Source organism: Glycine max, chromosome 14 (genome assembly GCF_000004515.6).
Source record: "Glycine max cultivar Williams 82 chromosome 14, Glycine_max_v4.0, whole genome shotgun sequence".
Taxonomy (NCBI): Eukaryota; Viridiplantae; Streptophyta; class Magnoliopsida; order Fabales; family Fabaceae; genus Glycine; species Glycine max.
Window position 1 is genome coordinate 38,171,518 of NC_038250.2, and position 27,831 is coordinate 38,199,348.

The 27,831-nt window shown below is 38.8% G+C and overlaps 1 non-coding gene across 1 annotated transcript; it reads right to left on the reverse strand.

Annotated features, from left to right (window-relative positions):
* Window positions 1–20,902: 20,902 nt before the first annotated feature.
* On the reverse strand, window positions 20,903–21,009 carry LOC112999461 (small nucleolar RNA R71). Its single transcript, XR_003264648.1, has one exon. It is a non-coding gene; the product is annotated as a small nucleolar RNA R71 (small nucleolar RNA).
* Window positions 21,010–27,831: the final 6,822 nt, after the last annotated feature.

The window sequence follows — 27,831 nt, forward strand, 5'->3', positions numbered from 1 at the left end:
TCTGTTTGTCTATGTTTACTCTTTATAGGATTGCTAGTTTTCGCGGATCATCAGTGGCTACCCCCCTAGTCTGGGAGTTATGATATAATTTCCAAATGTACTCCTCGCCTTGTTCTGAATGGAATTCCTCATTTTTTTATGTTAATTAACTATCTTTCTTATTTTAATGTTTATTTGAATCGTCCATCTAATACTCAATTGATTGCATAGTAGTGATAATCTACATGTAATTGGTAGATCTAGATAGAGAATGTTTTATACCAAATTACATGATTAAACTGTTTGGATAATCTCTGATAGATTAGTTAATCTTTAATTAATCAACCCTAGAATTCATTTTATCCTTTGACTTAAACTGATAGATCCATGATCATTGGGGTATTGATTTAAGGCAATGAGCATCTTCTAACCATGATCATAGGCTTTAGTTGACTTTTGGAATCGGTAATTAACTGGGGAAGGAATATCATTAGGACTAGGATTAGGGAAAAATTGACACTAGTGGGCCATAACCCCTATTCATTATTATCATCACTTAAACTTCTCTTTACATTCATTTAATTGCATTATTATAAAAACCTAAACCACAAAGAAGTTCATCAAGTTGACCAACACAATGAGACAAAACCATGTACCAACGGAGTACATCAGACTTTATGTCTTTCCTTTCTCTTTTAATAGGAAGGCATGGGATTGGTTGTGCTCAATACCTGCGAAAAACAACACTACATGGAACCAGTGCATAAATGCCTTCTTAAGAAGGTATTTCTCTCCCATGAAGACGGATGAGTACATCACGGATATTGGAAACTTTGTGTAGAGGGAACAAGAGAGTCTACCTAAAGCCTAAAAAAGTTACAAGAGATGATCAAAAGTTGTTCACATCATGGCTTCTCCCCACAGAGGCAAGTTCATATTTTCTATGGTGGAGTGTCCTCACACAACAGGACAAGTTTGGATGTTGCTTGTGGAGGTAACATCATGTTAAAACCTCTTGCTGATGCCATCAAGATCATTGAAGATATGTGATCCAACCCCTATAACAACCTAGGAGATAAGACGATAATGAAGAGAGGCGTCTACCAGGTGGAGAAAGATGATTACCAAACTAAATTCATAAAACATATGCAAGCTTCGACACTGAAGATTGACACACCTCTTTTCCCAACCTGTGATAGATGTTGGATTGTGCATGGGCTATGAGAATGCACTGTTGATGACAAGCTAGTTGTAGCCATGGATGAGACTTTGTTGGGGGAGAAAAATATTCTCTCAAGCAATACCCCAACAATTTCAATCAAGTATAAGGCTTCAGGAAAAGTCAAGGGATGTATAGGCCTCAAACCATAAAAAATCATAGACCTAGACAAGGGGAGAGACAACCTACTCTTCAAGAGACCATGCTTTAATATATGGCCCAAAAATGATCAGAGAATAAAGCTAGTGGAGTCTCAACTCACCAACATATGTTAGTCGATGAATACGACTAACTTTTGTGTATATTGTATCAAACTTCTCCAATTTATAATTGTTTTCTAATATTATAAGTACTTTCTGTTAAATATAGGTAATAGATAATTTATACTTTTGTTTTGTGTGTTTAATAATCAATTTCTCTCAATTTCAGGTTAATTAGGCAAATTGCAAAAGTGTTGTTTTCACCTTCTCGCTAAGCCAATCTGCTGGCTTAGCGAGCATTCGCTAAGCGCGAGGAAGAAGCCAGAAGAAGATGAGCTATCAGGTTCGTTGAGCGCACCGCTCTAGGTCATCAAACGCACCGCTTCAGCTCATCCGCTAAGCAAGAGAAGCGCGCTAAGCCAAAATCCACTTATGCGCGCTAAGCGATTTAGATTTGCACTAAGTGCGCGAGCACGGACCAACCCACCTATTTAAGCTTGAAATCAGATTTTTTATGGGAGTTTTGGCATTTTTCCTTGAGAAGCCTCTGCATGCACGAGAGTCTGGCCTTGGCTTGAAGCTTTTGCATCTTTAGGAAGTTCTAGAGAGATAAAGGTCCAAGTTCCAAAGAGTTCTGAGAGATTTAGCTGTGTGAAGATCTGCAGAGAAGAGAGCTTGAAGCGAAAGCCGTTCTAAGAGCTTGAGATGAGTTTGTGAGTGATTGTGAGATCCTAGAGGTGAAGGAAACATCCTTACCACTTTTATTTTTTGCAATCTTTCATCTTGTTCTTCTCTGTGTTGTAAAGGAGGTTTCCGGACTATGGAAAGCTAAATCCTCTGTTGGATCTTCCCTATAGGTACCTGATCTAAATATATTTCTATCTATGTAATGATGTTTTGTGTGTTCTCTGTGCTATCTGCTTTTGATTCCAGTATGCCTTTACCTTGATCACATAGATGCATGCTTTGTTAGGGTCATTCAACAGTGGAAACTGGTCTGATTCTAAAGTCCTTGATAGTACGGGGCTAAGTTATTGTACTATCACGAGGAATCAGGGTAGAAGAACTTAGTTATGTATGTGTGTCTTAATGTGGTCCTGGTTGAGTTTAGTCTTACAAGAGGAATCTGTGGATGAGGCTTGATCAGGATTAGGCTAGGCTATCATGAGGAATCAGGGTCTAGCAGTCCAGGAGACAACATAGGAATATATGAGCATTGTTAAATAGAGAACATCCATTTTAGCATTAGGAACCTATTAGGAAGACCAACGCGTTCTCTACTTGTTTTTACACAACATTTCTCTTGCGTGAATTTCTTTCTTTTTGCATAGATAGTTTACATACCTGTTCATAACCACAATCATCTTTTCATACCAGAAAGCTATTCACTGAAATATCTTGCCAGATAACACAAGTTCCCTGAGAGTTTGCTACTCAGTTTTTACCATTTTATACTTCTTGTGCAATTCGGTACACTTGCCGGCCATGAACAAGTTTTTGACATCGTTGCCGGGGAACTTCTTTTTATTTGGGAAGTTAGCTCGTTCTTAGGTGTCTATTCTTTATTTGTTATTCTTTGATTGTTTTTGTGAATAATTGTTCTTTAATTTATATTTGTCTTCTCTTATTGAACTGGATAACCGCTGTCTGTTAGTATTCTACGTGTATAGACTCTCCTATAGGTGATTTAGTTACTCCTCACTAAGGCAACTCTTTCACTGCTATATCATGAAGAGTATTATCTCAATCCCATTAATGAATTGTGATTTAGCCAGAGGAGAACAACACAAAGACAGTTGTTATTTTTATTCTATAAATAACTTTCACCGGAGACAGGAACTGGTTATTTATGAATAACTTGAAGAGGAAAGAGCCCCTGATCTTGAGATTATTTTGGAAGACTTCATAACATACCAAGCTAGCTCTAAAGGGTCCTGTTATGGAATGCAACAGTAGGGAACTCAATTTCAAAGGAACCAGTCTTCTGCAAGCTATCAATGGGAGTCATTCTGGCAACCAGAGTATTACGATAAAGCAGAAGGAGTTCTTAATCTGGATGATCTGCTAATGCAATTCAAAGATACAATAGAGTCAATGCAACAGGCCTTTAGAAGAACTGCAACTCAGATTAGTAAGTTGGTGGATGACATGGCTAACCCTGCGGTCAGACAACAGGAAGAGCGTGCAGAGATTGAAACGCACCAAGAAAGCATTTTTAAAGTTACCTCAATCCATCATCAGATGACCACTGAAGAGAAAACGTCTGAAGTCTCCAGTACTCCAGAATATTCATGCCCAGCCATTGCTAGCTATGTTGGAGGAACAGAGAAAGGTAGATTGGAACTCAGTGTGGAGGATCAAAAAGTCTCTTTTGACCTCTTTGAGGCCATGAAACACTCAGATATGGGTGATGCTTGTTCTGATACAACAGTGATACAACAGTTTCCTTTGGAAAAAGAATTGGGTGATGAGATAGACAACTTAGTCGATAATGAAGAGTGTGATGATCCGAAAGACAATTGTGTTGATCATGTGGTTTTTGAAGAATTGGAGAAAATGAGACCACCAGAAAATCCCAAAGCAGAATTAAAAACCCTTCCAGCACATCTAAAGTATGTATTCTTGGAAGATGACGAGACTAAACCGGTCATAATTAGTAACTCTTTGAAGAAGGAAGAAGAGGATCAACAGGTGCAGATTCTAAAATGTCGTAAAGCGGCTATTGGTTGGCACATTTCAGATCTGAAGGGAATCAATCCATCATATTGTATGCACAAAATCAATTTGGAATCCAATTGTATGTCGGTGCGACAGCCTCAAAGAAGGTTGAATCCTATAATGAAAGAAGAGGTAAGAAAAGAAGTGCTCAAATTACTAGAGGCGGGCCTCATTTATCCAATTTCAGACAGCTCATGGGTTAGTCCTGTTCAAGTTGTTCCAAAAAAAGGAGGAATGACAGTAGTAAAGAATGATCGAAATGAACTAATTCCTACCAAAACAGTCACATGATGGCAAATGTGCATTGATTATAGAAAGCTAAATGAAGCCATAAGAAAAGATCACTACCCGCTTCCCTTCATGGATCAAATGCTTGAGAGACTTGCAGGGCAATCTTTCTACTATTTTTTTGGATGGATACGCGGGTTATAATCAGATTGCAGTAGATCCCCAGGACCAAGAAAAGACAGCTTTCACATGTACCTTCGGTGTCTTTGCTTACCGCCGCATGCCATTCGGTTTATGAAATGCCCCTGCTACTTTCCAAAGATGTATGATGGCTATCTTTGCTGACATGGTAGACAAATGCATTAAAGTTTTTATGGATGATTTTTCAGTCTTTGGTGCATCTTTTGAGAAATGTTTAGCAAATCTAGAGAAGGTGTTACAGCGGTGTGAAGAATCCAATCTGGTAATTAACTAGGAGAAATGTCATTTTATGGTTCAAGAGGGCATCGTGCTGGGACACAAGATTTCGAAAAAAGGAATTGAGGTGGATAAAGTGAAATTAGATGTTATCGATAAACTTCCACCTCCGGTCAATGTGAAAGGCATCCGCAGTTTTTTGGGTCATGCAGGATTTTATCGACGGTTCATTAAAGACTTCTCCAAAATTGCTAAACCTCTCAGCAACCTATTGAACAAGGAGGTGTTGGATCGAGTGGCCTCAGAATAATTAAGAAGGGGGGTTGAATTAATTATTCCTAAACCTTTACTAATTAAAAATTTACTCTTCTAAGGCTTTTACTTATGTTGTTAAGAGAATAAGGAGTAGAAGAGAAACTTAACCAAAAGTAAAAACGGAAATTAAAAGAGTAAGGAAGAAGGAGACAAACACACAAGAGTTTTTATACTGGTTCGGCAATAACCCGTGCCTACATCCAATCCCTAAGCGACCTGCGGTCCTTGAGATTTCTTTCAACCTTGTAAAAATCCTTTTACAAGCAAAGATCCACAAGGGATGCACCCTCCCTTGTTCTCTTTGAAACCCTAGTGGACGTACCCTCCACTAGAATTGATCCACACGAGATGTACCCTCTCTTGTTCTCAGTCAAACCCAAGTAGATGTACCCTCTACTTGTACCACAAAGGATGTACCCTCCAATGTGTTAAGACAATGATCTCAGGCGGTTAAACCTTTGATACTTTGTGAATGGGGATACAAAAGAATTCTCAGGCGGTTAGTCCTTTGAATACTTTTGTATAAGGGAAAGGGAAGAATCAAAAGAATTCTCAAACTGTGTCATTTTGAATTCTATGACAAGAGAGAAGGGAGACACAAAAGAATTTAGGCGGTTAGTCCTTTGTTCTTTTGGAAAAGGGAGAATAGAGACACAAAAAGAATTTAGGCGGTTAGTCCTTGGCGAATTCTTTTTGGCAAAGGGAGAAGAGATGAAAAGAATGAATAGCACAAGTTTTCAAGGTTTAGAAAACCAGAAAAATTTGGAAAGCTTTTGGCACAAAGAAGAAGAAGAAGTTCAAAGAGATTCAAGGCTTGTAAAGGATTGTATAAGATTGATTGGAAAAGTGTATTGAAAAGCAAATCAAAGCCTTGCTTTTATAAACACTTCATGTCTGGCCAAAAGGACCATTTAGAAGAGTTATAACTTTTAGAAAAACTTAAAACCAATTTGAAAAAGTCAAAAACCATTTGAAGAGTTACATCTTTTGATTTATTCAGAAACAATCACTGGTAATCAATTACCAAATTAGTGTAATCGATTACACAAAGCTTTTATGTGAAAGGATGTGACTCTTCACATTTGAATTTGAATTTCAATGTTCAAAAGCACTGGTAATCGATTACCAAAACATTGTAATCGATTACAGCTTTTTGAAATCAATTGGAACGTTGTAAATTCATTTGAAAACTTTTTCAAATCCATTTTGCTACTGGTAATAGATTACAACAATCTGGTAATCGATTACCAGAGAGTAAAAACTCTTTGGTAAGCATGTTTTGAGAAAATCCATGTGCTACTCAATTTTTGAGAAAACCTTTTCATACTTATCTTGATTAAGCCTTCTCTTGAGTCTTGAATCTTGATTCCTGAAATCTTGATCTCTTGAATCTTGATTCTTGATTCTTGCAATCAACTTTCCTCTTGAATCTTGAAGTGTTCTTGATTCGATCTTGAATATCTTGAACTCATTCTTTGATTGACCTTTGAGCTTTTTGTCATCACCTTTGTCATCATCTTTTGTTATCATCTTTGTTATCATCAAAACATCTTTGAATCACTCTTGATTCATCATGAAGCTTTGCTTCTGCAGGAGGCTGTCTTTGTATTTAATGACGAATGTCTAGAAGCCTTTAACACTCTCAAAGATAAATTGGTTTTTGCTCCTATGATCACATCACCAGATTGAGGACAAGAATTTGAATTAATGTGTGATGCAAGTGATTACGCAGTAGGTGTTGTTCTCGGGCAGGGGAAAGGTAGAATATTTCATACCATCTACTATGCTAGCAAAGTATTGAATGATGCACAGATTAATTATGTGACTACTGAGAAGGAATTGTTGGCAATTGTGTTTGCACTTGAGAAATTTCAGTCTTATTTGGTAGGATCAAAGATAGTGATCTACACTGATCATGTTGCAATCAAATATTTGTTGCGCAAAGCTGACTCTAAGCCACGATTGATCAGATGGATACTACTGCTTCAAGAATTTGATTTGGTCATCAAGGACAAGAAATGATCTGAAAATGTGGTAGCCGATCACCTATCCAGATTGGTGAATGAGGATGTCACCTCAAAGGAAGCTGAAATAAGAGAGAAGTTCCTTGACGAATCTTTGTTTTTGATTGAAGGGAGACCCTGGTTTGCTGACATGGCTAATTTTAAGGCAGCCAGGGTCATTCCTAAAGACCTCAATTGGAAACAGAGAAAGAGGTTCTTCTATGATGCTCAACATTATGTTTGGGATGACCCCCACTTGTTCAAAATAGGTGCAAATAACCTCCTTCAGAGATGTGTGACGAGCGAGGAAGCCAAGGGCATACTGTGGCACTGCCACAATTCACCGTGTGGTGGGCATTATGGTGGAAGCAAAATAGCAGCCAAGGTCTTACAATCAGGATTTTTTTGGCCAACAATTTTCAAAGACGCCCATCATCATGTCATAAAGTGTGACCAATGTCAGAGAATGGGGGCGATTTCTCAAAGAAATGAGATGCCTCTACAAAACATTATAGAAGTTGAAGTTTTTTATTGCTGGGGTATTGATTTCATAGGCCCTTTTCCTTCATCGGCAGGGAATGAGTATATTCTGGTGGCTGTTGATTATGTATCTAAATGGGTGGAAGCTATGGCTATTGCAAGGAATGATGCTAAAACAATGATGAAATTTATCAAGAAGAACATTTTTTCTCGATTTGGGGTACCTCGAATCTTGATCAGTAATGGTGGTTTGCACTTTTGTAATACTCAGCATCAAAAGGTATTGGGACAATACCATGTGAATCATAGAGTGGCATCCCCCTACCATCCACAAAAAAATGGGCAAGTCGAAGTCTCTAACCGAGAATTAAAGAAAATACTAGAAAAAATAGTGGCATCAACTAGAAAAGACTGGTCATCCAAATTGCAAGACGCATTGTGGGCCTATAGAACTGCATACAAAACTCCAATTGGGTTGTCTCCATTTCAATTGGCGTATGGCAAATCATGTCATTTACCAGTTGAGATGGAACACAAGGCATATTGGGCTCTAAAATTTTTGAACTTTGATGAGAAGGCATCCAGAGAGCAGAGAAAGATCCAATTGTTGGAACTAGAAGAAATGCGATTAACAGCTTATGAATCTTCGCGACTTTACAAAGAAAAGGTGAAGAATCCAAACCGGGACAAGAAGTACTACTGTTTAATTCAAGATTGAAATTGTTTCTTGGTAAGCTGAAATCCAAATGGTCTGGACCCTTTGTTATCAAGAAAGTTCGATCTTATGGTGCAATAGAGTTGTATGACCCACAATCTCAGAATCTGGAAAGGACATGGGTTGTAAATTGCCAAAGGTTAAAATTGTATCATGGGAAAACATTTATCAGGACACAGGACACTGTTCATTTGATCGCCTAGTGAGGAAAAAGCGTAAAGCTAATGACGTTAAAGAAGCGCTCCCTGGGAGGCAACCCAGTTTCAATTTGTGTTATTTTTGGTTTTTCATGCATTTGATAATTGGGAACTTGCTGTATAATCTGAACATTGGAGCATATCAGCCTCACTTTGAATGGTAAAATTAAGGGTTTCAATTTCTTGGGAAAGGACTAAGTTTAAAACTTAGAAAATCTTTTTGAAAATTAGTCCTTTCTCTAAGCGCCTGCTTCTCGCTAAGCACATAATCGTTCATGCGCTAAGCCACGAGTTTCAAGTGCTTGGCACACAACCCTGGCATCAGAGGCTGATTATTTCCGCTAAGCTGGCCAAGGTCAAGCTAAGCCAAAATCAATTCGAGTTGAATTCAGCTAAGCGACAGACTGATTGCTGAGCGATGGCTTCACCTAGGCTAAGCGAGACCCAGTGTCGCCAAGCGCAATTCATTGCGGCCAAAATTAAGGGTCATGGAGCTTAGCGCTTAATCTGCTGGCTAAGCGGATATTCTTACGGTTTAAACTAAATTTGATGCAGCTTAGCACCACTCATGGTCGCCGAGCTCAATCACTTGCGGCAGTATGCACGCTAAGCGGATCTCTTAACCGCTCAGCACTAGCTCCACTGTACATAAAATACATGATTTCAGCTAAGCGGGCCCAGAGCTCAGCTTAGCAAGAGTTATAGGTTTTCTAATCTGCAGATCTTGCTAAGCGGTAGAATTCACGCGCTCAGCTAAGTATCTAAAAAAAAAAAAAGAGAGAGAGCTTGGCTAGGCGCGAGCTTCACTAAGCGGCTGGCCTTGAGAAAACAAATGACTCTCCCTCTGAGCGAATGCTTCGCTAAGCATGAGCGTCAAAAATCACTTGGTTAAGTGTAGCTTAAGTACTATGACAAGTGTTGAGTGTAAGGGATAGCTGGAGAATTTTTTTTTCTGTATAAACACTATTATCTCTTTCTCCCTCCCTCGTCTAATCCAGCATCTACATTTGGTCTATTGCATCAACGATTCAAATAAGTTCCATATGATCCTTTTCTTTGTTATTTTGCTCAACCTTAGTTTAGACAACCTTTAAAATTAGCTTTAGGAATTATAGGATTGTAGTATGTTAGAAGTAGTTAAAGTTTAGGTTTATGTATAGGTTGTCTGTTGTAAAATGTGTTGGGAACTTTGCATGTGTGATTTGCCTATTAGAGGCCCCTATTTTAGAAGAAAATGCACTGTTTTTCCTACTGTCTTTCTGGAAAATGCAACGAACTCGCTGAGCGCACCTGCCGCGCTGAGCGAGATTATCAATGCTCATTGAATGTCTTGAAAGAACTCGCTGAGCGCACATGTCGTGCTGAGTGAGTGTACCAATAGTAGTTGTATTCTTCAAAAGAATTCGCTGAGCGTGTTCGTTGCGCTAAGCGATCTGACCTGTAGAGGATGAATATTCATCCTCTTGATAAGTACTTGTGGCTAAGCAAGGCTGATTCGCTAAGCCCAGGTAACGTAGAAATTTTTTTATATCGTGCTGATAGCTGCACGCTAAGCCAATATCCCTGCGCCAAGCGAATTTCTTTGCGGCAATTACTGAGCTGAGCGACCCAGTTCACTGAGCTCCCATAACTTAGTAAAAATTTTGAAAATTTTACTATGTAATACCACTAAGCACGACTCAAGGAGAGCTAAACGCATATCATTGCGGTTGGTCTTAGGCTTAGCGGGCTCTATAGGTCGCTAAGCGAGTATAAGCTTCTTGAAAACTCGCTAAGTGACTTTTGCTTCGCCAAGCGATATATATTGTTTTGTGAGGACCGCTAAGCGACTGCTATTTTGCTAAGCGGCCTTTATCTTTCTGTTGACTTGATTTTTGTAAATGTTCACATTCTTTTCTTATAGATGGCCTCAAGAAAGAGAGCAAGAGCTGAAGACATCCCTTCATCATCCAACCCACCTCCTTCGATAGCAACCATGGAACCAGATGCCCAACAAGCACCACCCATAATTCCTATGTTGCAGAGCTTATTCAGGAGGCAGCTGGTGATTGTATACAACCAGTAGTAGTTAGCTCACAATAGGCTAATAATATCCATGGAACAATTTCTGGACAAGGTGGCCTGGCTTGAAGCCCAGTTTCCTTTAGGAAGAGCCCCTGAGGTTGTTCCTCCCAGTCCTATACCAACAAGGACAGAGCCTGCACTAGCTGAGTCGCAACCTCCAGTAGTAAACCCACTTGCTTCTCCGGAGGTTGAGATACTATCTCCTCCACCAGCTCCACCGGCACCACCTTTGATACTCATTCCTGATGACTCAGATGCTGAAGTTGTTGCTCCTCCTGACTCACCAACCCACTACCTAGAGGATGGTTCAGACTTTTCTGATTGGATGGACTATTGAGGAAGTTGTGGTTCATCTTGACAAGAATGTGGATATTTCTGAAGAGTTTATGCTTCTTTTTGCGCTTTTTGAATTATTAGTATAATTATGGTGTTAGTACATTATTTACTTTTTGTTAATTTTGTGCATGAGTAGTGTAGTTGCTCGTCCTGAAGCATCTGGAACAGTTTAACTTAACTTTTGTTAGTATGGCAGTGAAGTAGTTTATTTATTTTTTGAAATGGATGTATGCCTTGTTTTAAATTGAATGCATGCTTAAGATGAGATCTGTGTTTCTTTTCATGAATTTGAACGAATATGCATGTTGAACAAAGAAAGAACAAGAGTGTGAACTTACAGTAGAATTGTTAGTCAATAGACAAACTGATTGTGAAAGAAAAATCTTGAACCAAAAACCGGTGAGCGTGTGACCTTACTCTGTGAGTGAATGACTAACTGTGAGTAATGATCTTTGCATGAATCTCTGAATTCTAGAATGATATGTATATCTTAGAACATGATGAAGGCCATGATTTGTATATACACAAGCTCTTTTGATCAAATAGCTCACCTTGAATGATAATTGTATCTTTTGCTCCTTCTATAAGCTGAATGATTTTTGTCATGAATTGAACCCTAAACTTAAATGATTATCTCCTGATACCTTGTTTTCTAGGAGAGCATATAGTTCAAGGCAAATTTACTCTAAATTTAGGGGAGGAAAGTCAATTAGAATGAAAAGAAAAAGGTTAAGCATCAGCACACACAACAAATAAGTTATATGTAAAAAAAAAAGAAAAGGAAGAAGAAAAGAATAAGTGTGTTGTTTCAATAAGGTCAAAAGCGACTTAAGAGAAGAAAAATAGTGAGAAGGCTACTTGTATGATACAAGAAAAGATCATTAGGATAAGTCTAGGACTTGTGCTCTCTTAGAATCTAAACCTTGGAATCCTAGAAAAACCAATGAATTTTTGTAGCCAAACCTCATTACAAGCCTGAGAAAGTCCTTCTAATTCTGTTTATACATTTCTGACTTGATGGCATGAGATGAAATGCAAAGATTGGACCTCCTGTTAGTTGTTATCAATGAATAGCTTAAACAATTGTGCTTGAGTGAAAGAGTAGCCGTGAGACTGTGGTTTGAGCTACTTTCCTTGATATCTGTCTTATGATTAACTTCATCTAACTGTATAGTTCACATTTTGTTCTCCTCTTTGTCTAGCTGCATATTCTGTGAAAACAAGTGATAGGTACACATTGCTTCAACTTTCTCATCATGCAATCAATAAATTTTGATGCATACACCTTTGTACATAAACACTGCATGTTTTACCACTTGAGGACAAGTGAGCTGTTCTCTTTTGCCTGAGGACAAGCAAAACTGTAAATTTGGGGGAGTTGTTAGTCGATGAATACGACTAACTTTTGTGTATAAAACTTGTGTATATTGTATCAAACTTCTCCAATTTATAGTTATTTTCTAATATTATAAGTACTTTCTGTTAAATATAGGTAATAGATAATTTATACTTTTGTTTTGTGTGTTTAATAATCAATTTCTCTCAATTTCAGGTTAATTAGGCAAATTGGAAAAAGTGTTGTTTTCACCTTCTCGCTAAGCCAATTTGCTGGCTTAGCGAGCATTCACTAAGCGCGACACTCAGTGGTTAAGCGCGAGGAAGAAGCCAAAAGAAGATGAGCTATCAGGTTTGCTGAGCACACCACTCCAGGTCATCAAGCGCACCGCTTCAGCTCATCCGCTAAGCGAGAGAAGCGCTAAGCCAAAATCCACTTATGCATGCTAAGCGATTCAAATTTGCGCTAAGCGCGCGAGCACGGACTAACCCACCTATTTAAGCTTGAAATCAGATTTTTTTTTATGGGAGTTTTGGCATTTTTCCTTGAGAAGCCTCTGCATGCACGAGAGTCTGGCCTTGGCTTGAAGCTTTTGCATGTTTAGGAAGTTCTAGAGAGAGAAAGGTCCAAGTTCCAGAGAGTTCTGAGAAATTTTTTTGTGTGAAGATCTGCATAGATGAGAGCTCGAAGCGGAAGTCATTCTGAGAGCTTGAGATGAGTTTGTGAGTGATTGTGAGATCCTAGAGGTGAAGGAGACATCCTCACCACTTGTATTTTTTTGCAATCTTTCACCGAAATTGCTTGCCAGATAACACTAGTTCCCCGAGAGTTTGATACCCGACCGCGAACAACATACACTTCTTTTTGTTACAAAGACAATTAGCAACCTTCCTTCACATCTTGAACCAAATCTTAAGACGGAAGATGTTAATGTTGTGATGGCTAGATGCAAGAGGATTCAAGAAGATGTTAAGGAGATGGAAGATTATTTCCTAAAAGCTACAGATGATGTCCTTACTGAGACGGACCAAGCACATAGGAAAGTTGAGGTTCCTATTAATGTGAATCTAGTGGCAAGCAAAGAGAGTGAGAAGGAGGTACAAACACCTCCTCAGGTAAGTGTTCTATTCTCTCAAAGATTGAAAGACAAGAGTAAGGATGGACAATTTGTTAGATTTATAGAGATGCTTAAAGGGGTGCATATTAATATCCTCTTTGCTGAGGCAATTGCTCAAATGAAAAAGTACACCGAATATTTAAAATATATTTTTCAAATAAAGGATAGTCGACAAACCTTGCTACAATTGGTCTCAACGAAGAATACTCAGTTATAGTTTTAAGGAAGGTTCTACCTAAGCTTAGTGATCTAGGGAGTTTTTCAGTCCCTTGTACTATTGGCAACTTACAAATTAATAAAGCTTTATGTGATTTAGGAGCTAGCATTAATCTAATGACTTATTTTGTCTATAAGAAGTTGGGGTTACAAGAACCCCAACCCACCAATATTTCTCTTTGAGCCATGAGAAGGAAGTGTTTAAAGTGGTTGAGCCGACAATTAACTCCTCCTCCTCCCCTCCATTTTGTGCAAGCCACCAACAAGATGAAAACTATTCTGGCTAAACCTCACCCAAGTGTGGGGAAGGAAGACCCTCCAAAGAAGACAGTAATTCCAAAAGACCCTGGATGGAGTAAGAAAAAGGGATATAGCATCATCGTTCAAGCTCTTGGTTATGGAGTGGATGATTATACTAGAGAATAAGTGCAAAAAGGGAAGACCACCATGTTCGAGGGTGGTTGATTTTCAACTCCATCATCACATGTCAAGCTTGTGACATTAAACAAACGTTTTTCGAGAGGCAATTTGTGACTAATATCCATTTAATTACACTTTGTCACATGTTTTCTTTTTCATTAATAATACAATCTGCATGTCAATACAACGGCCATGGTCAACTGGCCATGGTCAATGCATTCATCGTCAAACCCGAGTATGCTAGTGGTCAATTGACCATAACCTAGACATTTTTTGTGAGTGCTGAAAACAGTCGTAGTCACCCCATTACAGCCATGGTCATTTAAAAGAAATCAGTTTTAGTTTTTTTAGTTTTATTTTTATTTCAACCTTTATTTTCAATTGTATTTCAGTACTTAGTTAGTTTATTGTAACTAAGTCTTTCATTATGTCTTTATTTTGTTCTTATTTTTATGCATTGAGGATACTACATGCTTTAAGTGTGAGCAAGTGATGCAATCCTACTCTCCAAGGGCATTGGATAGAAGACTACAAGAAGATTGGGTCAGAGATGTAAGAGAAGGCCCTAGGGTTCTCATGAGCCTTAGGGTAGATTTCAGGCCCATGGGCTAAGTATGAGCCCACCTATCTTTGTACATATTAGATTAAGGTTTCATTATTTTTGGGCCTTGTTGAAGGAAAACGTGTGGAGTCGCCACCAATGTTTATTTGAGAAAAACGCTAGAAAAACCAAAAAGACGATGGTCTACGATTTTAAAAATGAGGGTTTGGGAGTTGTTTATGCACGGGGAAGGTATTAGCACCCTATGCGCCCGTCACAAGGGACGGCAACCTCCAATCGAGTGTGCAAGGCATGACTTCAAAATTATGTATTTTTCCTTTTTATATTTTTACCTTTTTGGGAGTCGACAATGGTGTCGCCCTTGCTCCTATGTATCATCGTGTGCGATGAGGAAATCAGACCTACGTAGTTCTTTGAGAACTAAAGATTTGTTTGTTACATTGATTTTATCTTTCTTGAAAGATTGATTTTAATTGTGGACAAAAAGTCGTTTAAGGCGTTGGACCTTTGAAACGATCTTTTGATTTTTGAAAAAAGGAGAAAGAGTCGTTAAGGCGTTGGACCTTGAAACGATCTTCTCAAGTTTGAAAGGTGAAGAATCGTTAAGGCGTTGGACCTTGAAACGACCTCTTGATTTTTGAAAGGAGAGAATCCTTAAGGCGTTGAACCTTGAAACGACCTCTTTATTTTTTGAAAGAAGAGAATCGTTAAGGCATTGGACCTTTCACTAATCTTCAATTCTTTTTTACAGATAACTTGCAGCGTTAATGACCGGTTAAACTTATTTTACATTGATGAAAAGAGTTTACGACACAAACGATCGGTCGAAATTTATTTTAACAGTAATTAAGTGAGATTACAACACAGACGATCAGTTGAAATTCATTTAAACAGTGATTAAGTGAGATTGCAACACAAACGATTGGTTGAATTTTATTTTAACGGTAATTAAACGAGATTACGGTATAAACAATCGGTCAAAACTTGCTTTGAACAAAGAAAAAGATCACCGATGATTGAAGAAGGAGATGAAGATGCACAAACAATAAAGGGGACCCCTAAGTGTCCATAAATCAATTTCAAATCCTTAAAGCAAGTACTAATCAGACGTAGAACAAAGAACGGATGGAGAACGAACAAAGAATGACCGAAGAACGAACGACGAACGGTGTAGGAATCAATCACGGATGCAATTTGGAAGCGTTTCAACCTTGTTTTCTCTTCTTTCTTCTTCCTTTCTCTTCTTTCTTCTTCTTTCTGGACCTCAGGGAACACAGGGACCCTTTACTGCATCCTTCCCATGCCTATTTATAGCAAAACAAGGCATTTGGGATAAAGGTAGCTCGCCCAGGCAAGCTGATAACTTCATTCTGAAGTAACCCTGCTCGCCCAGGTGAGCTGGTTACTTCATTATGAAGTTATCTAGGTGGCTCAAGGGCTGAAAAATGCCCCAAAAGTGACCATTTTCCCCCTCTTTTGAATATTTTGCACATTTCCTTCCGAAACGTCACAAAACCCTACAGATTGGAGGTCCCCAGACGAAATTAGGGTATGACAGTTGCCCGTCTTTACTTATCTTTTATTGGAGATAAATGGAAAGTAAAGATAAAGACACTAATTTCATTCGAGCAATCTCACCATCCGACTGGCCACTAGCGGAGGCCCAAGCACTGAAACTGAGGAAGCATGAAGACATTGAAGTTCTTCTTTTCCGTTTTCTTCTTTTTTATATATTTTCATTTTATATTATTATTATTATTATTATTATTATTATTATTATTATTTTTTCTTTTTAAAAGAATAGACACAGAGGACGTCGAGTCCTATGAAGCACAAGGACAAAAGACATTGAAGTCTTTGAGATGAAGAAATTGTCTACTTTGAAAGCATAAACGAAGGCATTGTCGCCTTTTGAAAGCATGAATGGCTGAAGCAATGGCCATCTTCGAAATGTAGATGAAAACATTGTCGCCTTTTGAAGACATTGTCGTCTTCGAAATGTAAATGAAGGCATTGTCGCCTTATGAAGACATTGTCATCTTCGAAATGTAAAAGAAGACATTGTCGCCTTTTGAAGACATTGTCGTCTTTGAAAAGTAAATGATGGCATTGTCGCCTTGCGAATACATTGCCTTCTTCGAAATGTAGATGAAGGCATCATCGCCTTTTGAAGACATTGTCGTCTTCAAAATGTAAAAGAAGGCATTGTCGCCTTTTGAAGACATTGTCATCTTCGAAATGTAGATGAAGGCATTGTTGCCTTTTGAAGACATTGTCGTCTTCGAAATGTAAAAGAAGGAGGCATTGTTTCCTTGTGAAGACATTGTTGTCTTCAAAAAGTAAAAGAAGGCATTGTCGGCTTGTGAAGACATTGTCGTCTTGGAAATGTAAAAGAAGGCATTGTCACCTTGTGAAGACATTGTCATCTTCAAAAAGTTAAAGAAGCATTGTCGCCTTTTAAAGACATTGTCGTCTCTGAAATGTAAAAGAAGGCATTGTCGCCTTGTGAAGACATTGTCGTCTTCGATAAGTAAAGAGGCAGATGACCATATTTGTCTCTGCAAGCCATCGAACTTGATTGTCTGTGGATGGTAAAGGAGACTAAAATAGTCTCGAGAATAATGAAAACGAATGACCATGATGGTCTCTACTTGCCATCGGACTTGATTGTCTCTGGATAGCAAAAAGGGTATGGATGACCATGATGGTCTCCGCATGCCATCAGACTTGATTGTCTCTGGATATCAAAAAGGGTGTGGATGACCATGATGGTCTCTGCATGCCATTGGACTTGATTGTCTCTGGATAGCAAAGGAGACTGTAATAGTCTCGGCCGAAAGACATTGAAGTCTTTGAAAAGGGGCAGATGACCAGAATTGTCTCCGCATGCTGAAAGACTATGATAGTCTTCGAAAATATAAATGACAGAGGACTTTGAGTCCTATGAAACAAGCCAATAGGTACTAGTACCAAAGGGCTTAATTTTATGAGATAGCAAGAGATTGACTCTTTGAGAGGGCCTCTCATCCCAAACTCACAAGATTAGACATTAGATTTGGGAAATTGGTATATACAGAGAAGTATATGCATTTAACATGAACATGATTTTTGGGATGCAGATGCATGCAACTTTTATCTTGAAATGCAATAAATGCAGGCTTTGTATGCAATAATGCAATGCAATGGAAAATTGTACAATGTTCATGACACTCTTTCCTATTTTTTTGTGATTTTGATTTGATTTGATTTTTTTTCTTTTGCTTTTCTTTTATGGAAAACATAGATTGATTGTCCTCTAAATGATGTGATAACTCATGCAACCCCATCCTATCTTTTGCAAACCTCTTCGGGGAGGACTCCCTCAGAGTGCATGTTTTGTTTGATTTAGTCACTTGACAATTTTGGCTGACAGCAGTGGAGCCGTTTGACACTTAATCAATCAACTGAAATAAGGCTTTGGGACCGATCGCATGCACCATTGAAGGATGGCAATGGATCGTTACACTTGGTATATGACCAACTGAAACTCTTTTTTTGGTTTAAGGTCATAGAGTGATGCCATGGGTCTGTTGATCCTGCTGGGAGTTTGATGACATGGGTTGATCACGAAAGAATTTATATGACAAAGCTACCCCTTGGATTCGAAAAGAATCCCAAATAGCTTGGATGAGAGACTAACGTCAGATGTACCCTACTATCACTATTGGCTTCGAGCATTTTCTGTGAGCTCCTGGTTGAATGAGATTTCTTCTCAAATGTGAAAGTGTGAACCTCAGGGGTTTCTCCTTTTTTTGTTTTAGATAAATATATATATATTTTTTTACAATCACAAGCATGTGTGGGTTTCATTCCAAAATCCCAACCTAAAAGCAAATTAGTCATTCCTTGATCCACATGGGCTTTATTAGGCTTGTAATGTGGTCAGGAGTAAGAGGGCTATGAAAGAAAGGATTAGACAAGCTCAAAGAGTGTTTGAGGGTTACATTGAGTAAGAACCTTGAGAGCATTGTTTGTACCTTTGGGTTGGGCTCTACTCCTTTTGTCTCATGCATTAATCTTCCGTTGCACTTTTGTGCCTTTCTTGTAGAATCTGGAGATCTTTGTCTCTTGATGTGCCATCATTTTCTTCTATTTTCTAAACCCTTTTTGCACCATTTTAATTATTGATTGGTCTTAATTGTCAATTAATTAGGCAGTTTTATTATTTGGGCTCATTTAGCTAATTTGATGTTTTTAATCTAATTTCAGGAATTAATGAAACATTGGGCTTAATCCGGATTTTGGTTGTGGACTTGAAGAGGGCAAATAAAGCAGCGCTTACCTTAGTTAATATCTAATTAGGAAATTTCGCAATTTTATGTTGTTCAGTGTTTATTTCGTTTTGGGCCAGAGTATTGTAATAGGGCCCAGTGACTTTGAGTGACTCTTTTTAAATAGCTGCCTTGGGATTCGTGCAAGGCATTATGTTATGCTATTCATTATTCAGAGCTTTGTTTTAGGGTTTTCGTTTTTCTGTTTTATTCGATTAATTGCCTCTGAGCCTAACTTGTGTTCATGCTTAATGGACGAAGGGCTAACTGGTGTATGTGGTGCCTAATCACGTATTGAAAACCCTAAGTTGATTTTCGCTTAGTAAATTGAAATAGGGTTGGATTAAGTGGTTGACTGTTAGGGACGAATTCTCCATAACCCAGGATAAGAGAATGGCTTCTGAATCAGAGGAAACAACCCGTTTTTAATATTAGTAGTTTCGTATTCCAGTTTACTTGTTCTGCTCTTTAATCACAAAACAAACAAACCCCCCCCCCCAATCGTTACTGTTACTGTTACTGCAAGTTATTATGAACATTTGGTTTGTCACTGCTCGTTGGGAAACGACCTAGGATCACTTCCTAGTTATTGCATTTTCATGTTTATTTGATTCGGGTACGGCCTCGATCAAATTTGGCGCCGTTGCCGGGGAGCAGTGTCCAAAGGTTCATAATAGCTAGCTAGTGTTGTGTGTTTAATCCTTTCGTGTTTTATGTTTAATTGTTAGTATTGTGTTAGTATGTGTGTTAGTGTTGTTTAGTGTCATGGTATTTTGTTTAATGTGTGTTCTGTTTCAGTTTTTCCATTAAGCGTTTCCCCTGTTTCAGTCTTGGGTGTTTTGCTGTGAAGATTGTGCTTGCGGCAAAAACAGAGTAGTAGTAGAAATCAATTAGAGACGGATTTTAGTGACCACCCATGCTGAATTATTTGAGATTTTTTGTTTTAGTAGCTAGGGTTGTTATTTTTGGCTGAATTTTTTTGTGGTAACTTATTTTAATCCATATTTTGTGAGAAAAATAGCTAGAGCCTTTAGTTTGGTCAGATTTGAAAGTTCCAAAAAACTAGCAAATTTTGTGTTTGTCAAAACTTCAAACGGCCATAACTTTTGCTCCGGTTATCAGAATCGCAATTATTATATATGCATTTGGGGTAGAAAAAAATTTTCTACGCCGTGGCAGCCTGCCATAGGCCAGCTGAGGTCTCCATCGTCCAAAAAAAGCGATTCTATCAAAAGTTTTTTATTTTTCAAGTTTTATTCACTTATTTTTCTTAACCTACCATTTTTAGCTTTCATAGTTAGACTTTGAATTTTTGTCTGAAATTTTTTGTGCTATCTTCTCATCATTTTATAGGGTTGCTCACAAAATTTCAAGTCATTTGGATATCATTTGAGGGTAGCTGTAGTTCAAACCTACACCTTATTTACATGACAAGGCAACTAGTTGTGTGCATGCTGAATGTAGTGTATGACTAGAGGAAATCCATCTGACTTACAACCCTTTGATCTTGAGATAGATAGGACATTTCATAGATTAGTTAGGCATCATTTTATACCTTTTGATCATTCTGAGCATTCCATAACTGGTGAATCTGTGCATTCTGTTATTGGTGATTTTGAACATCCTAATCTTGAGCATTATAATTTTGAGCATTCTGATTCTGAGCATTCTGATTTTGCACATTCTGAGAACATGGCACAACCTCCACCTCGTGAGAGGACTCTAAGGGAAATGGCTGCACCTGATTTCACCTACGAAAGCTTGTGCATCCAATACCCTGATGAGGATGTCCCATATGTTCTTAAAACTGGACTGATTCATTTGCTTCCAAAGTTTCATGGCCTTGCAGGTGAAGACCCGCACAAACATTTGAAAGAATTTCACATTGTCTGCTCCACCATGAAACCCCCAGATGTCCAAGAGGATCACATATTTTTGAAGGCTTTTCCTCATTCATTAGAGGGAGTGGCAAAGGACTGGCTGTATTACCTTGCTCCAAGGTCCATCACGAGCTGGGATGACCTTAAGATAGTATTCTTAGAAAAAAATTTCCCTGCTTCCAGGACCACAACCATCAGGAAGGATATCTCAGGTATTAGACAACTCAGTGGAGAGAGCCTGTATGAGTACTGGGAGAGATTTAAGAAACTATGTGCCAGTTGCCCCCACCATCAGATTTCAGAACAGCTTCTTCTCCAATATTTTTATGAAGGACTCAGTAATATGGAGAGAAGTATGATAGATGCTGCCAGTGGTGGAGCCCTTGGAGACATGACTCCTGCTGAAGCCAGAAATTTAATTGAAAAGATGGCCTCCAACTCCCAGCAGTTTAGCGCCAGAAATGATGCCATAGTCATTAGAGGAGTGCATGAGGTAGCTACAAACCCATCTGCATCATCTGAAACTAAGAAGCTTGAAGGCAAACTGGATGCATTGGTTAACTTGGTAACCCAGCTGGCCTTGAATCAGAAATCTATACCTGTCGCAAGGGTTTGTGGTTTGTGCTCCTCTGTTGACCACCATACAGACCTTTGCCCTTCCATGCAGCAACCTGGAGCAATTGAGCAGCCTGAAGCTTATGCTGCAAATATTTACAATAGACCTCCTCAACCTCAGCAGCAAAATCAACCACAGCAGAGCAATTATGACCTTTCCAGCAACAGATACAACCCTGGATGGAGGAATCACCCTAACCTCAGATGGTCCAGCCCTCAGCAACAACAACAGCAGCCTGCTCCTTCCTTCCAAAATGCTGCTGGCTCAAGCAGACCATACATTCCTCCACCAATCCAACAACAGCATCAACCCCAGAAACAGCCAACAGTTGAGGCCCCTCCACAACCTTCCCTCGAAGAACTTGTGAGGCAAATGACTATGCAGAACATGTAGTTTCAGCAAGAGACCAGAGCCTTCATTCAGAGCTTAACCAATCAGATGGGACAATTGGCTACCCAATTGAATCAACAACAGTCCCAGAATTCTGACAAGCTGCCTTCTCAAGCTGTCCAAAATCCCAAAAATGTCAGTGCCATTTCATTGAGGTCGGGAAAGCAATGTCAAGGACCTCAACCCGTAGCACCTTCCTCATCTGCAAATGAACCTGCCAAACTTCACTCTATTCCAGAAAAAGGTGATGACAAAAATTTACCTAACAATTTATGTGCAGGTGAATCTTCTTCCACAGGTAATTCTGATTTGCAGAAGCAGCACATTCCCCCTCTTCCATTCCCTCCAAGAGCAGTTTCCAACAAAAAAATGGAAGAGGCAGAGAAAGAGATCTTGGAAACATTTAGAAAAGTAGAGGTAAACATACCTCTGTTGGATGCAATAAAGCAAATTCCAAGATATGCCAAATTCTTGAAGGAGCTGTGCACTAATAAGCGGAAGCTTAAATGAAGTGAACGAATTAGCATGGGCAGAAATGTCTCCGCATTGATTGGTAAATCTGTTCCTCAAATTCCTGAAAAATGCAAAGATCCAGGTACATTCAGCATACCTTGTATTATAGGGAATAGTAAGTTTGACAATGCCATGCTAGATTTAGGAGCCTCTGTTAGTGTTATGCCTCTGTCGATTTTTAATTCTTTATCTCTAGGTCCCTTGCAGTCAACTGATGTGGTAATTCATTTAGCTAATAGAAGTGTTGCCTATCCTGTTGGTTTCATAGAAGATGTCTTAGTTAGAGTTGGTGAACTGATTTTCCCTGTTGATTTTTATATCTTGAATATGGAAGATGGATTTTCTCAAGGATCAGTTCCCATCATTCTAGGCAGACCCTTTATGAAAACTGCTAGAACTAAGATAGATGTTTATGCAGGCACACTGTCTATGGAATTTGGTGACATAACTATTCATTTTAATATTCTGGATGCTATGAAATACCCATCTGAAGATCTTTCTGTATTTCGTGCTGAAATAATTGACCATGTTGTTGATGAATACATGACTGATCTTTATTCTAATCTGCATGCCTCTCACTCTTCATGCATTGAGTCTGAAATTGTACTTGATCATATGTCTGAATTTGATGCTGAGAGTGAATCTGAGAGTGATATTGATTGCATGTCTGGTGGTGGTGTTTTACCTCTCGAGATTGATTTTATAGAGTCAGATAGGACTAACCATGTTTCAGGAAGTACACATACCTCTGACTTTCTTTATGAGGTAAAGGCTGAGAAACCATCTCCTTCTACCACTGTCCAGCCGACCACACCAGAATTGAAGCCTCTGCCATCAAATTTAAAATACGCTTACTTGGATGATAGCAAGAGTTTTCCAGTGATTATATCTGCCTCCCTTGCTGATGAGCAAGAGGAGAAGTTGTTGTCAGTTCTCAAGAAGCATAAGAAGGCTATAGGCTGGACCCTGGCGGACATTCCTGGTATTAGCCCATCCACATGTATGCATCGAATAAATTTAGAGGATGGAGCTAAACCAGTAAGACAACCACAGAGAAGACTCAACCCGGTGATTCTTGATGTAGTAAAGAAGGAGATAACCAAGCTTTTGCAAGCTGGAATCATTTATCCTATCTCCGATAGCCAATGGGTGAGTCCCGTCCAGGTAGTCCCGAAGAAGACTGGCCTCACAGTGATCAGAAATGAGAAGGAGGACCTGATTCCTACTCGGGTGCAGAACAGTTGGAGAGTCTGCATTGACTATAGGAGGCTGAACCAGGTTACCAAAAAGGACCATTTCCCCTGCCATTCATTGACCAGATGCTTGAACGCCTGGCAGGTAAATCCCACTACTGTTTCCTTGATGGTTTTTCTGGTTATATGCAAATTACTATTGCTCCTGAGGATCAGGAAAAGACCAGATTCACCTGCCTCTTCGGCACTTTTGCTTATAGGAGGATGCCTTTCGGCCTGTGCAATGCCCCTGGTACCTTCCAGCGGTGCATGATTAGTATTTTCAGTGATTTTTTAGAAAATTGCATAGAGGTGTTTATGGATGATTTCACTGTATATGGATCCTCTTTTGATGGTTGTTTGAATAGTTTGGAAAAAGTTTTGAATAGATGCATTGCAACTAACCTTGTTCTAAATTTTGAAAAATGTCATTTTATGGTTGAGCAAGGTATAGTTTTAGGCCACATTATTTCCAATAAGGGTATTGAAGTAGATCCTGCAAAAATTTTTGTTATTTCACAATTGCCTTACCCCTCTTGTGTGCGAGAGGTGCGATCTTTTCTTGGTCATGCAGGATTCTACAGGCGCTTTATAAGGGATTTTAGCAAAGTAGCCCTTCCACTGTCCAACTTGTTGCAAAAGGAGGTGGAGTTTGACTTTAATGACAGATGCAAAGAGGCTTTTGATTGCCTCAAAAGAGCGTTGACTACCACCCCCATCATCCAGGCACCCGATTGGACAGCCCCTTTTGAGCTTATGTGTGATGCATCAAATTATGCATTGGGGGCTGTCCTTGCTCAGAAAATTGATAAATTGCCCAGGGTGATATATTATGCTTCTAGGACTTTAGATGCTGCCCAAGCAAATTATACTACTACTGAGAAAGAGCTTCTAGCCATAGTTTTTGCTCTTGAAAAATTTCAATCTTATTTGCTTGGTACTCGCATTATTGTTTATACTGACCATGCAGCTCTAAAGTACTTGTTGAAGAAGGCTGATTCTAAGCCTAGGTTGATCCGATGGATGCTCTGGCTCCAAGAGTTTGACTTGGAGATCCGTGATAGGAGCGGAGCAAAAAATCTAGTTGCTGATCATTTGAGTCGGATCGAACGTGTCTCTGATGCAGATTCACCTATTCGGGATGATTTCCCGGATGATCATTTGTATATATTGTATAGTATTTCTGACTCTCTTTCTACTCCCTGGTTTGCTAACATTGTCAATTATTTAGTTGCCTCTGTTTTTCCTCCCTTAGCATCTAAGGCCCAAAAAGATAAAATTAAAAGTGATGCTAAGCATTTTATTTGGGATGACCCCTACTTGTGGAAATTGTGCAGTGATCAGGTCATTAGACGGTGCATTCCAGATCATAAGACTGACTCAGTCCTGCAGTTCTGTCATTCTTCCGCACCGGGAGGTCATCTGGGTGTTCAAAGGACAGCTCGCAAAGTGCTTGATTGTGGTTTTTATTGGCCCACCATCTTTAAAGATGCGTGGAAGATCTGCAGCACTTGTGAGCAGTGTCAGAGAGCAGGAAATACACTTACATGGCGACAACAAATGCCTCAGCAACCTATGCTATTCTGTGAGGTGTTTGATGTCTGGGGTATAGATTTCATGGGTCCTTTTCCTGTCTCTTTTGGTTATGTTTACATTCTCCTTGCAGTTGACTATGTTTCAAAATGGGTGGAAGCCAAGCCCACTAGAACAAATGATGCTAAAGTTGTCGCAGACTTTGTCAGGTCTAATCTGTTTTGCAGGTTTGGAGTACCTAAAGCAATTGTTAGTGATCAAGGAACCCATTTTTGCAACAGGACAATGCATGCCCTGCTTAAAAAGTACGGGGTGGTACACAAGGTATCCACACCATACCACCCCCAGACCAATGGACAGGCAGAAATTTCTAACCGAGAAATCCAGCGAATTTTAGAGAAGATTGTGCAGCCAAGCAGGAAAGATTGGAGTACCAGGCTTGATGATGCTCTCTGGGCACATCGGACTGCCTACAAAGCACCCATAGGAATGTCTCCTTATCGGGTTGTCTTTGGAAAGGCATGTCATCTTCCAGTGGAAATTGAGCACAAAGCTTACTGGGCAGTGAAGACTTGCAACTTCTCTATGGACCAAGCTGGTGAGGAAAGAAAGTTGCAACTGAGTGAGTTAGATGAAATCCGCCTAGAAGCCTACGAGAATGCCAAGTTCTACAAAGAAAAGACCAAGAAGTTCCATGATAGCATGACAGTTAAAAAAGACTTCGTGGTTGGGCAAAAAGTGTTATTGTATAATTCTAGGCTTGGACTCATGAGTGGTAAGTTGAGGTCTAAGTGGATTGGTCCTTTTGTTGTTACTAATGTTTTTCCTTATGGTACAGTTGAGATCAAAAGCGACTCCACAAACAAGAGCTTCAAGGTCAACGGACATCGACTTAAGCCATTCCTCACGAACCCTTCTTTAGTGGACGTAGTGGTGGAAGAGACTTCCTTACTCCACCCTACTCTTCCTCCACCATGACTTAGGGAGTTTCTTTTTCTTTTCCAATCTCCTTCTTTGCTTTTATTACACTTGTCCGATTCTCTTTGATGATTTAATTGTTTTTAATCTTTTAATTGTGCTACATTGAGGACAACGTGTTGTTTAAGTATGGGGGGGGGGAGTGTTCTTTGATTTTGCTAGTTTTGTTGGTTTTGTTAATTTGTTAGTTGTGTTAATTTGTTAATGTTGTTAGTTTCGTCGGATTTTTAATATTTTGGGTCAATTTTGTGTGCTCGTACGACTTTGCATGTTTTTCTTTGAATTATAGGATATGTTCAAGAAATGGGTAATTGTTTTGAAAATAAAAGTTCTTGACATTTTGTGACTTGAAATCCTTGATTCTTCTCTACATGTCATGATAGTTTGGAAAGCTCAATTTGAAAGTGATGATTTTACCTTTGTGAGAATTTGAGCCATCCATCATCATAATCATTTGGTGTGTTTTGCCCCATTGATTGCTTGCACAATAGCCTTGGCTTGATTCTTGTTGATGCGTCCTAATTCACATGCATATTTGGAAATGATTAAGGCAATTTTGTTCTTATAAGCTTCTAGCCAAATGGACTTACCTTGAATTAATTCCTTTGATAGCCCTTTTGAGCCTTGTTTCCCTTTCCTTGTTTTGAAGCTCACTACAAGCCTTAAGTGAAAAACCATGATATCACCATATCCTTAAGGAATTTTGGAGCTTTGGAATTGTTTTGGGAATAAGTGTAGGGGGTTTTTGTTACATTGGACAACTTGTTTTGTTGGCTATGCTTCATGATGTATTTTGGGCCATACTTGATGTACATTGTATATTGGTTAAATGTTGGACATGCTGAATGAAATGTTGTTTCTCAAAGGCTATAGAGTAAAAAAAAAAAAATCGAAAAAAAAAATTCGAAAAAAGAAAAAGAAAAGCAATAAAGTTGAGTGAATAAGATCTTAAATGGCACAAGAATGATGAAACTCTTGGTTCTACTCTTCATGTTTAAATTTTATCTTTACTTCTTTTTATTTTCTTATTTTTATTTTTAATATGCACTTATTCCCCTTTGCTCCTCTATTCCTTTGGGATTTAGCCACTTATTCCATATTTCTCCATACCTTGTCCTTGGCCCCATTACAACCTTAAAAGACCTTTTGATCCTCATGTGCTTGTGTTTGTGGGTTGATTGTCAATTTTAGAATCTTGCCAAGTCTATGTGGTGTTTGCTTTCATGGGTGCTTTGAGGGTAAATAGTAGCCTAGACACTTGAGAGATAGAGTGTATATCTTGTGAGGCTTTATCACTTTTCATTCTTGAGCTGATTAACTATTTTGCCATGATTGGGTTGCTTGGATGATTTTCATGAATGTCTTGATTTTTTTGGATTTCCTTATGTTAGATGTTACCCATTCCTTTCATTCCTTGATGTTCATTGAGAAATATATGAATGTGTTTGTTTGTCTCTCTTTGATATCCTTGGATTTTGTTCTTTGTTTCATTTTGCCCAGGAGTGCAAAAGGCTAAGTATGGGGGGTTTTGATGTGCCATCATTTTCTTCTATTTTCTAAACCCTTTTTGCACCATTTTAATTATTGATTGGTCTTAATTGTCAATTAATTAGGCAGTTTTATTATTTGGGCTCATTTAGCTAATTTGATGTTTTTAATCTAATTTCAGAAATTAATGAAACATTGGGCTTAATCCGGATTTTAGTTGTGGACTTGAAGAGGGCAAATAAAGCAGCGCTTACCTTAGTTAATATCTAATTAGGAAATTTCGCAATTTTATGTTGTTCAGTGTTTATTTCGTTTTGGGCCAGAGTATTGTAATAAGGCCCAGTGACTTTGAGTGACTCTTTTTAAATA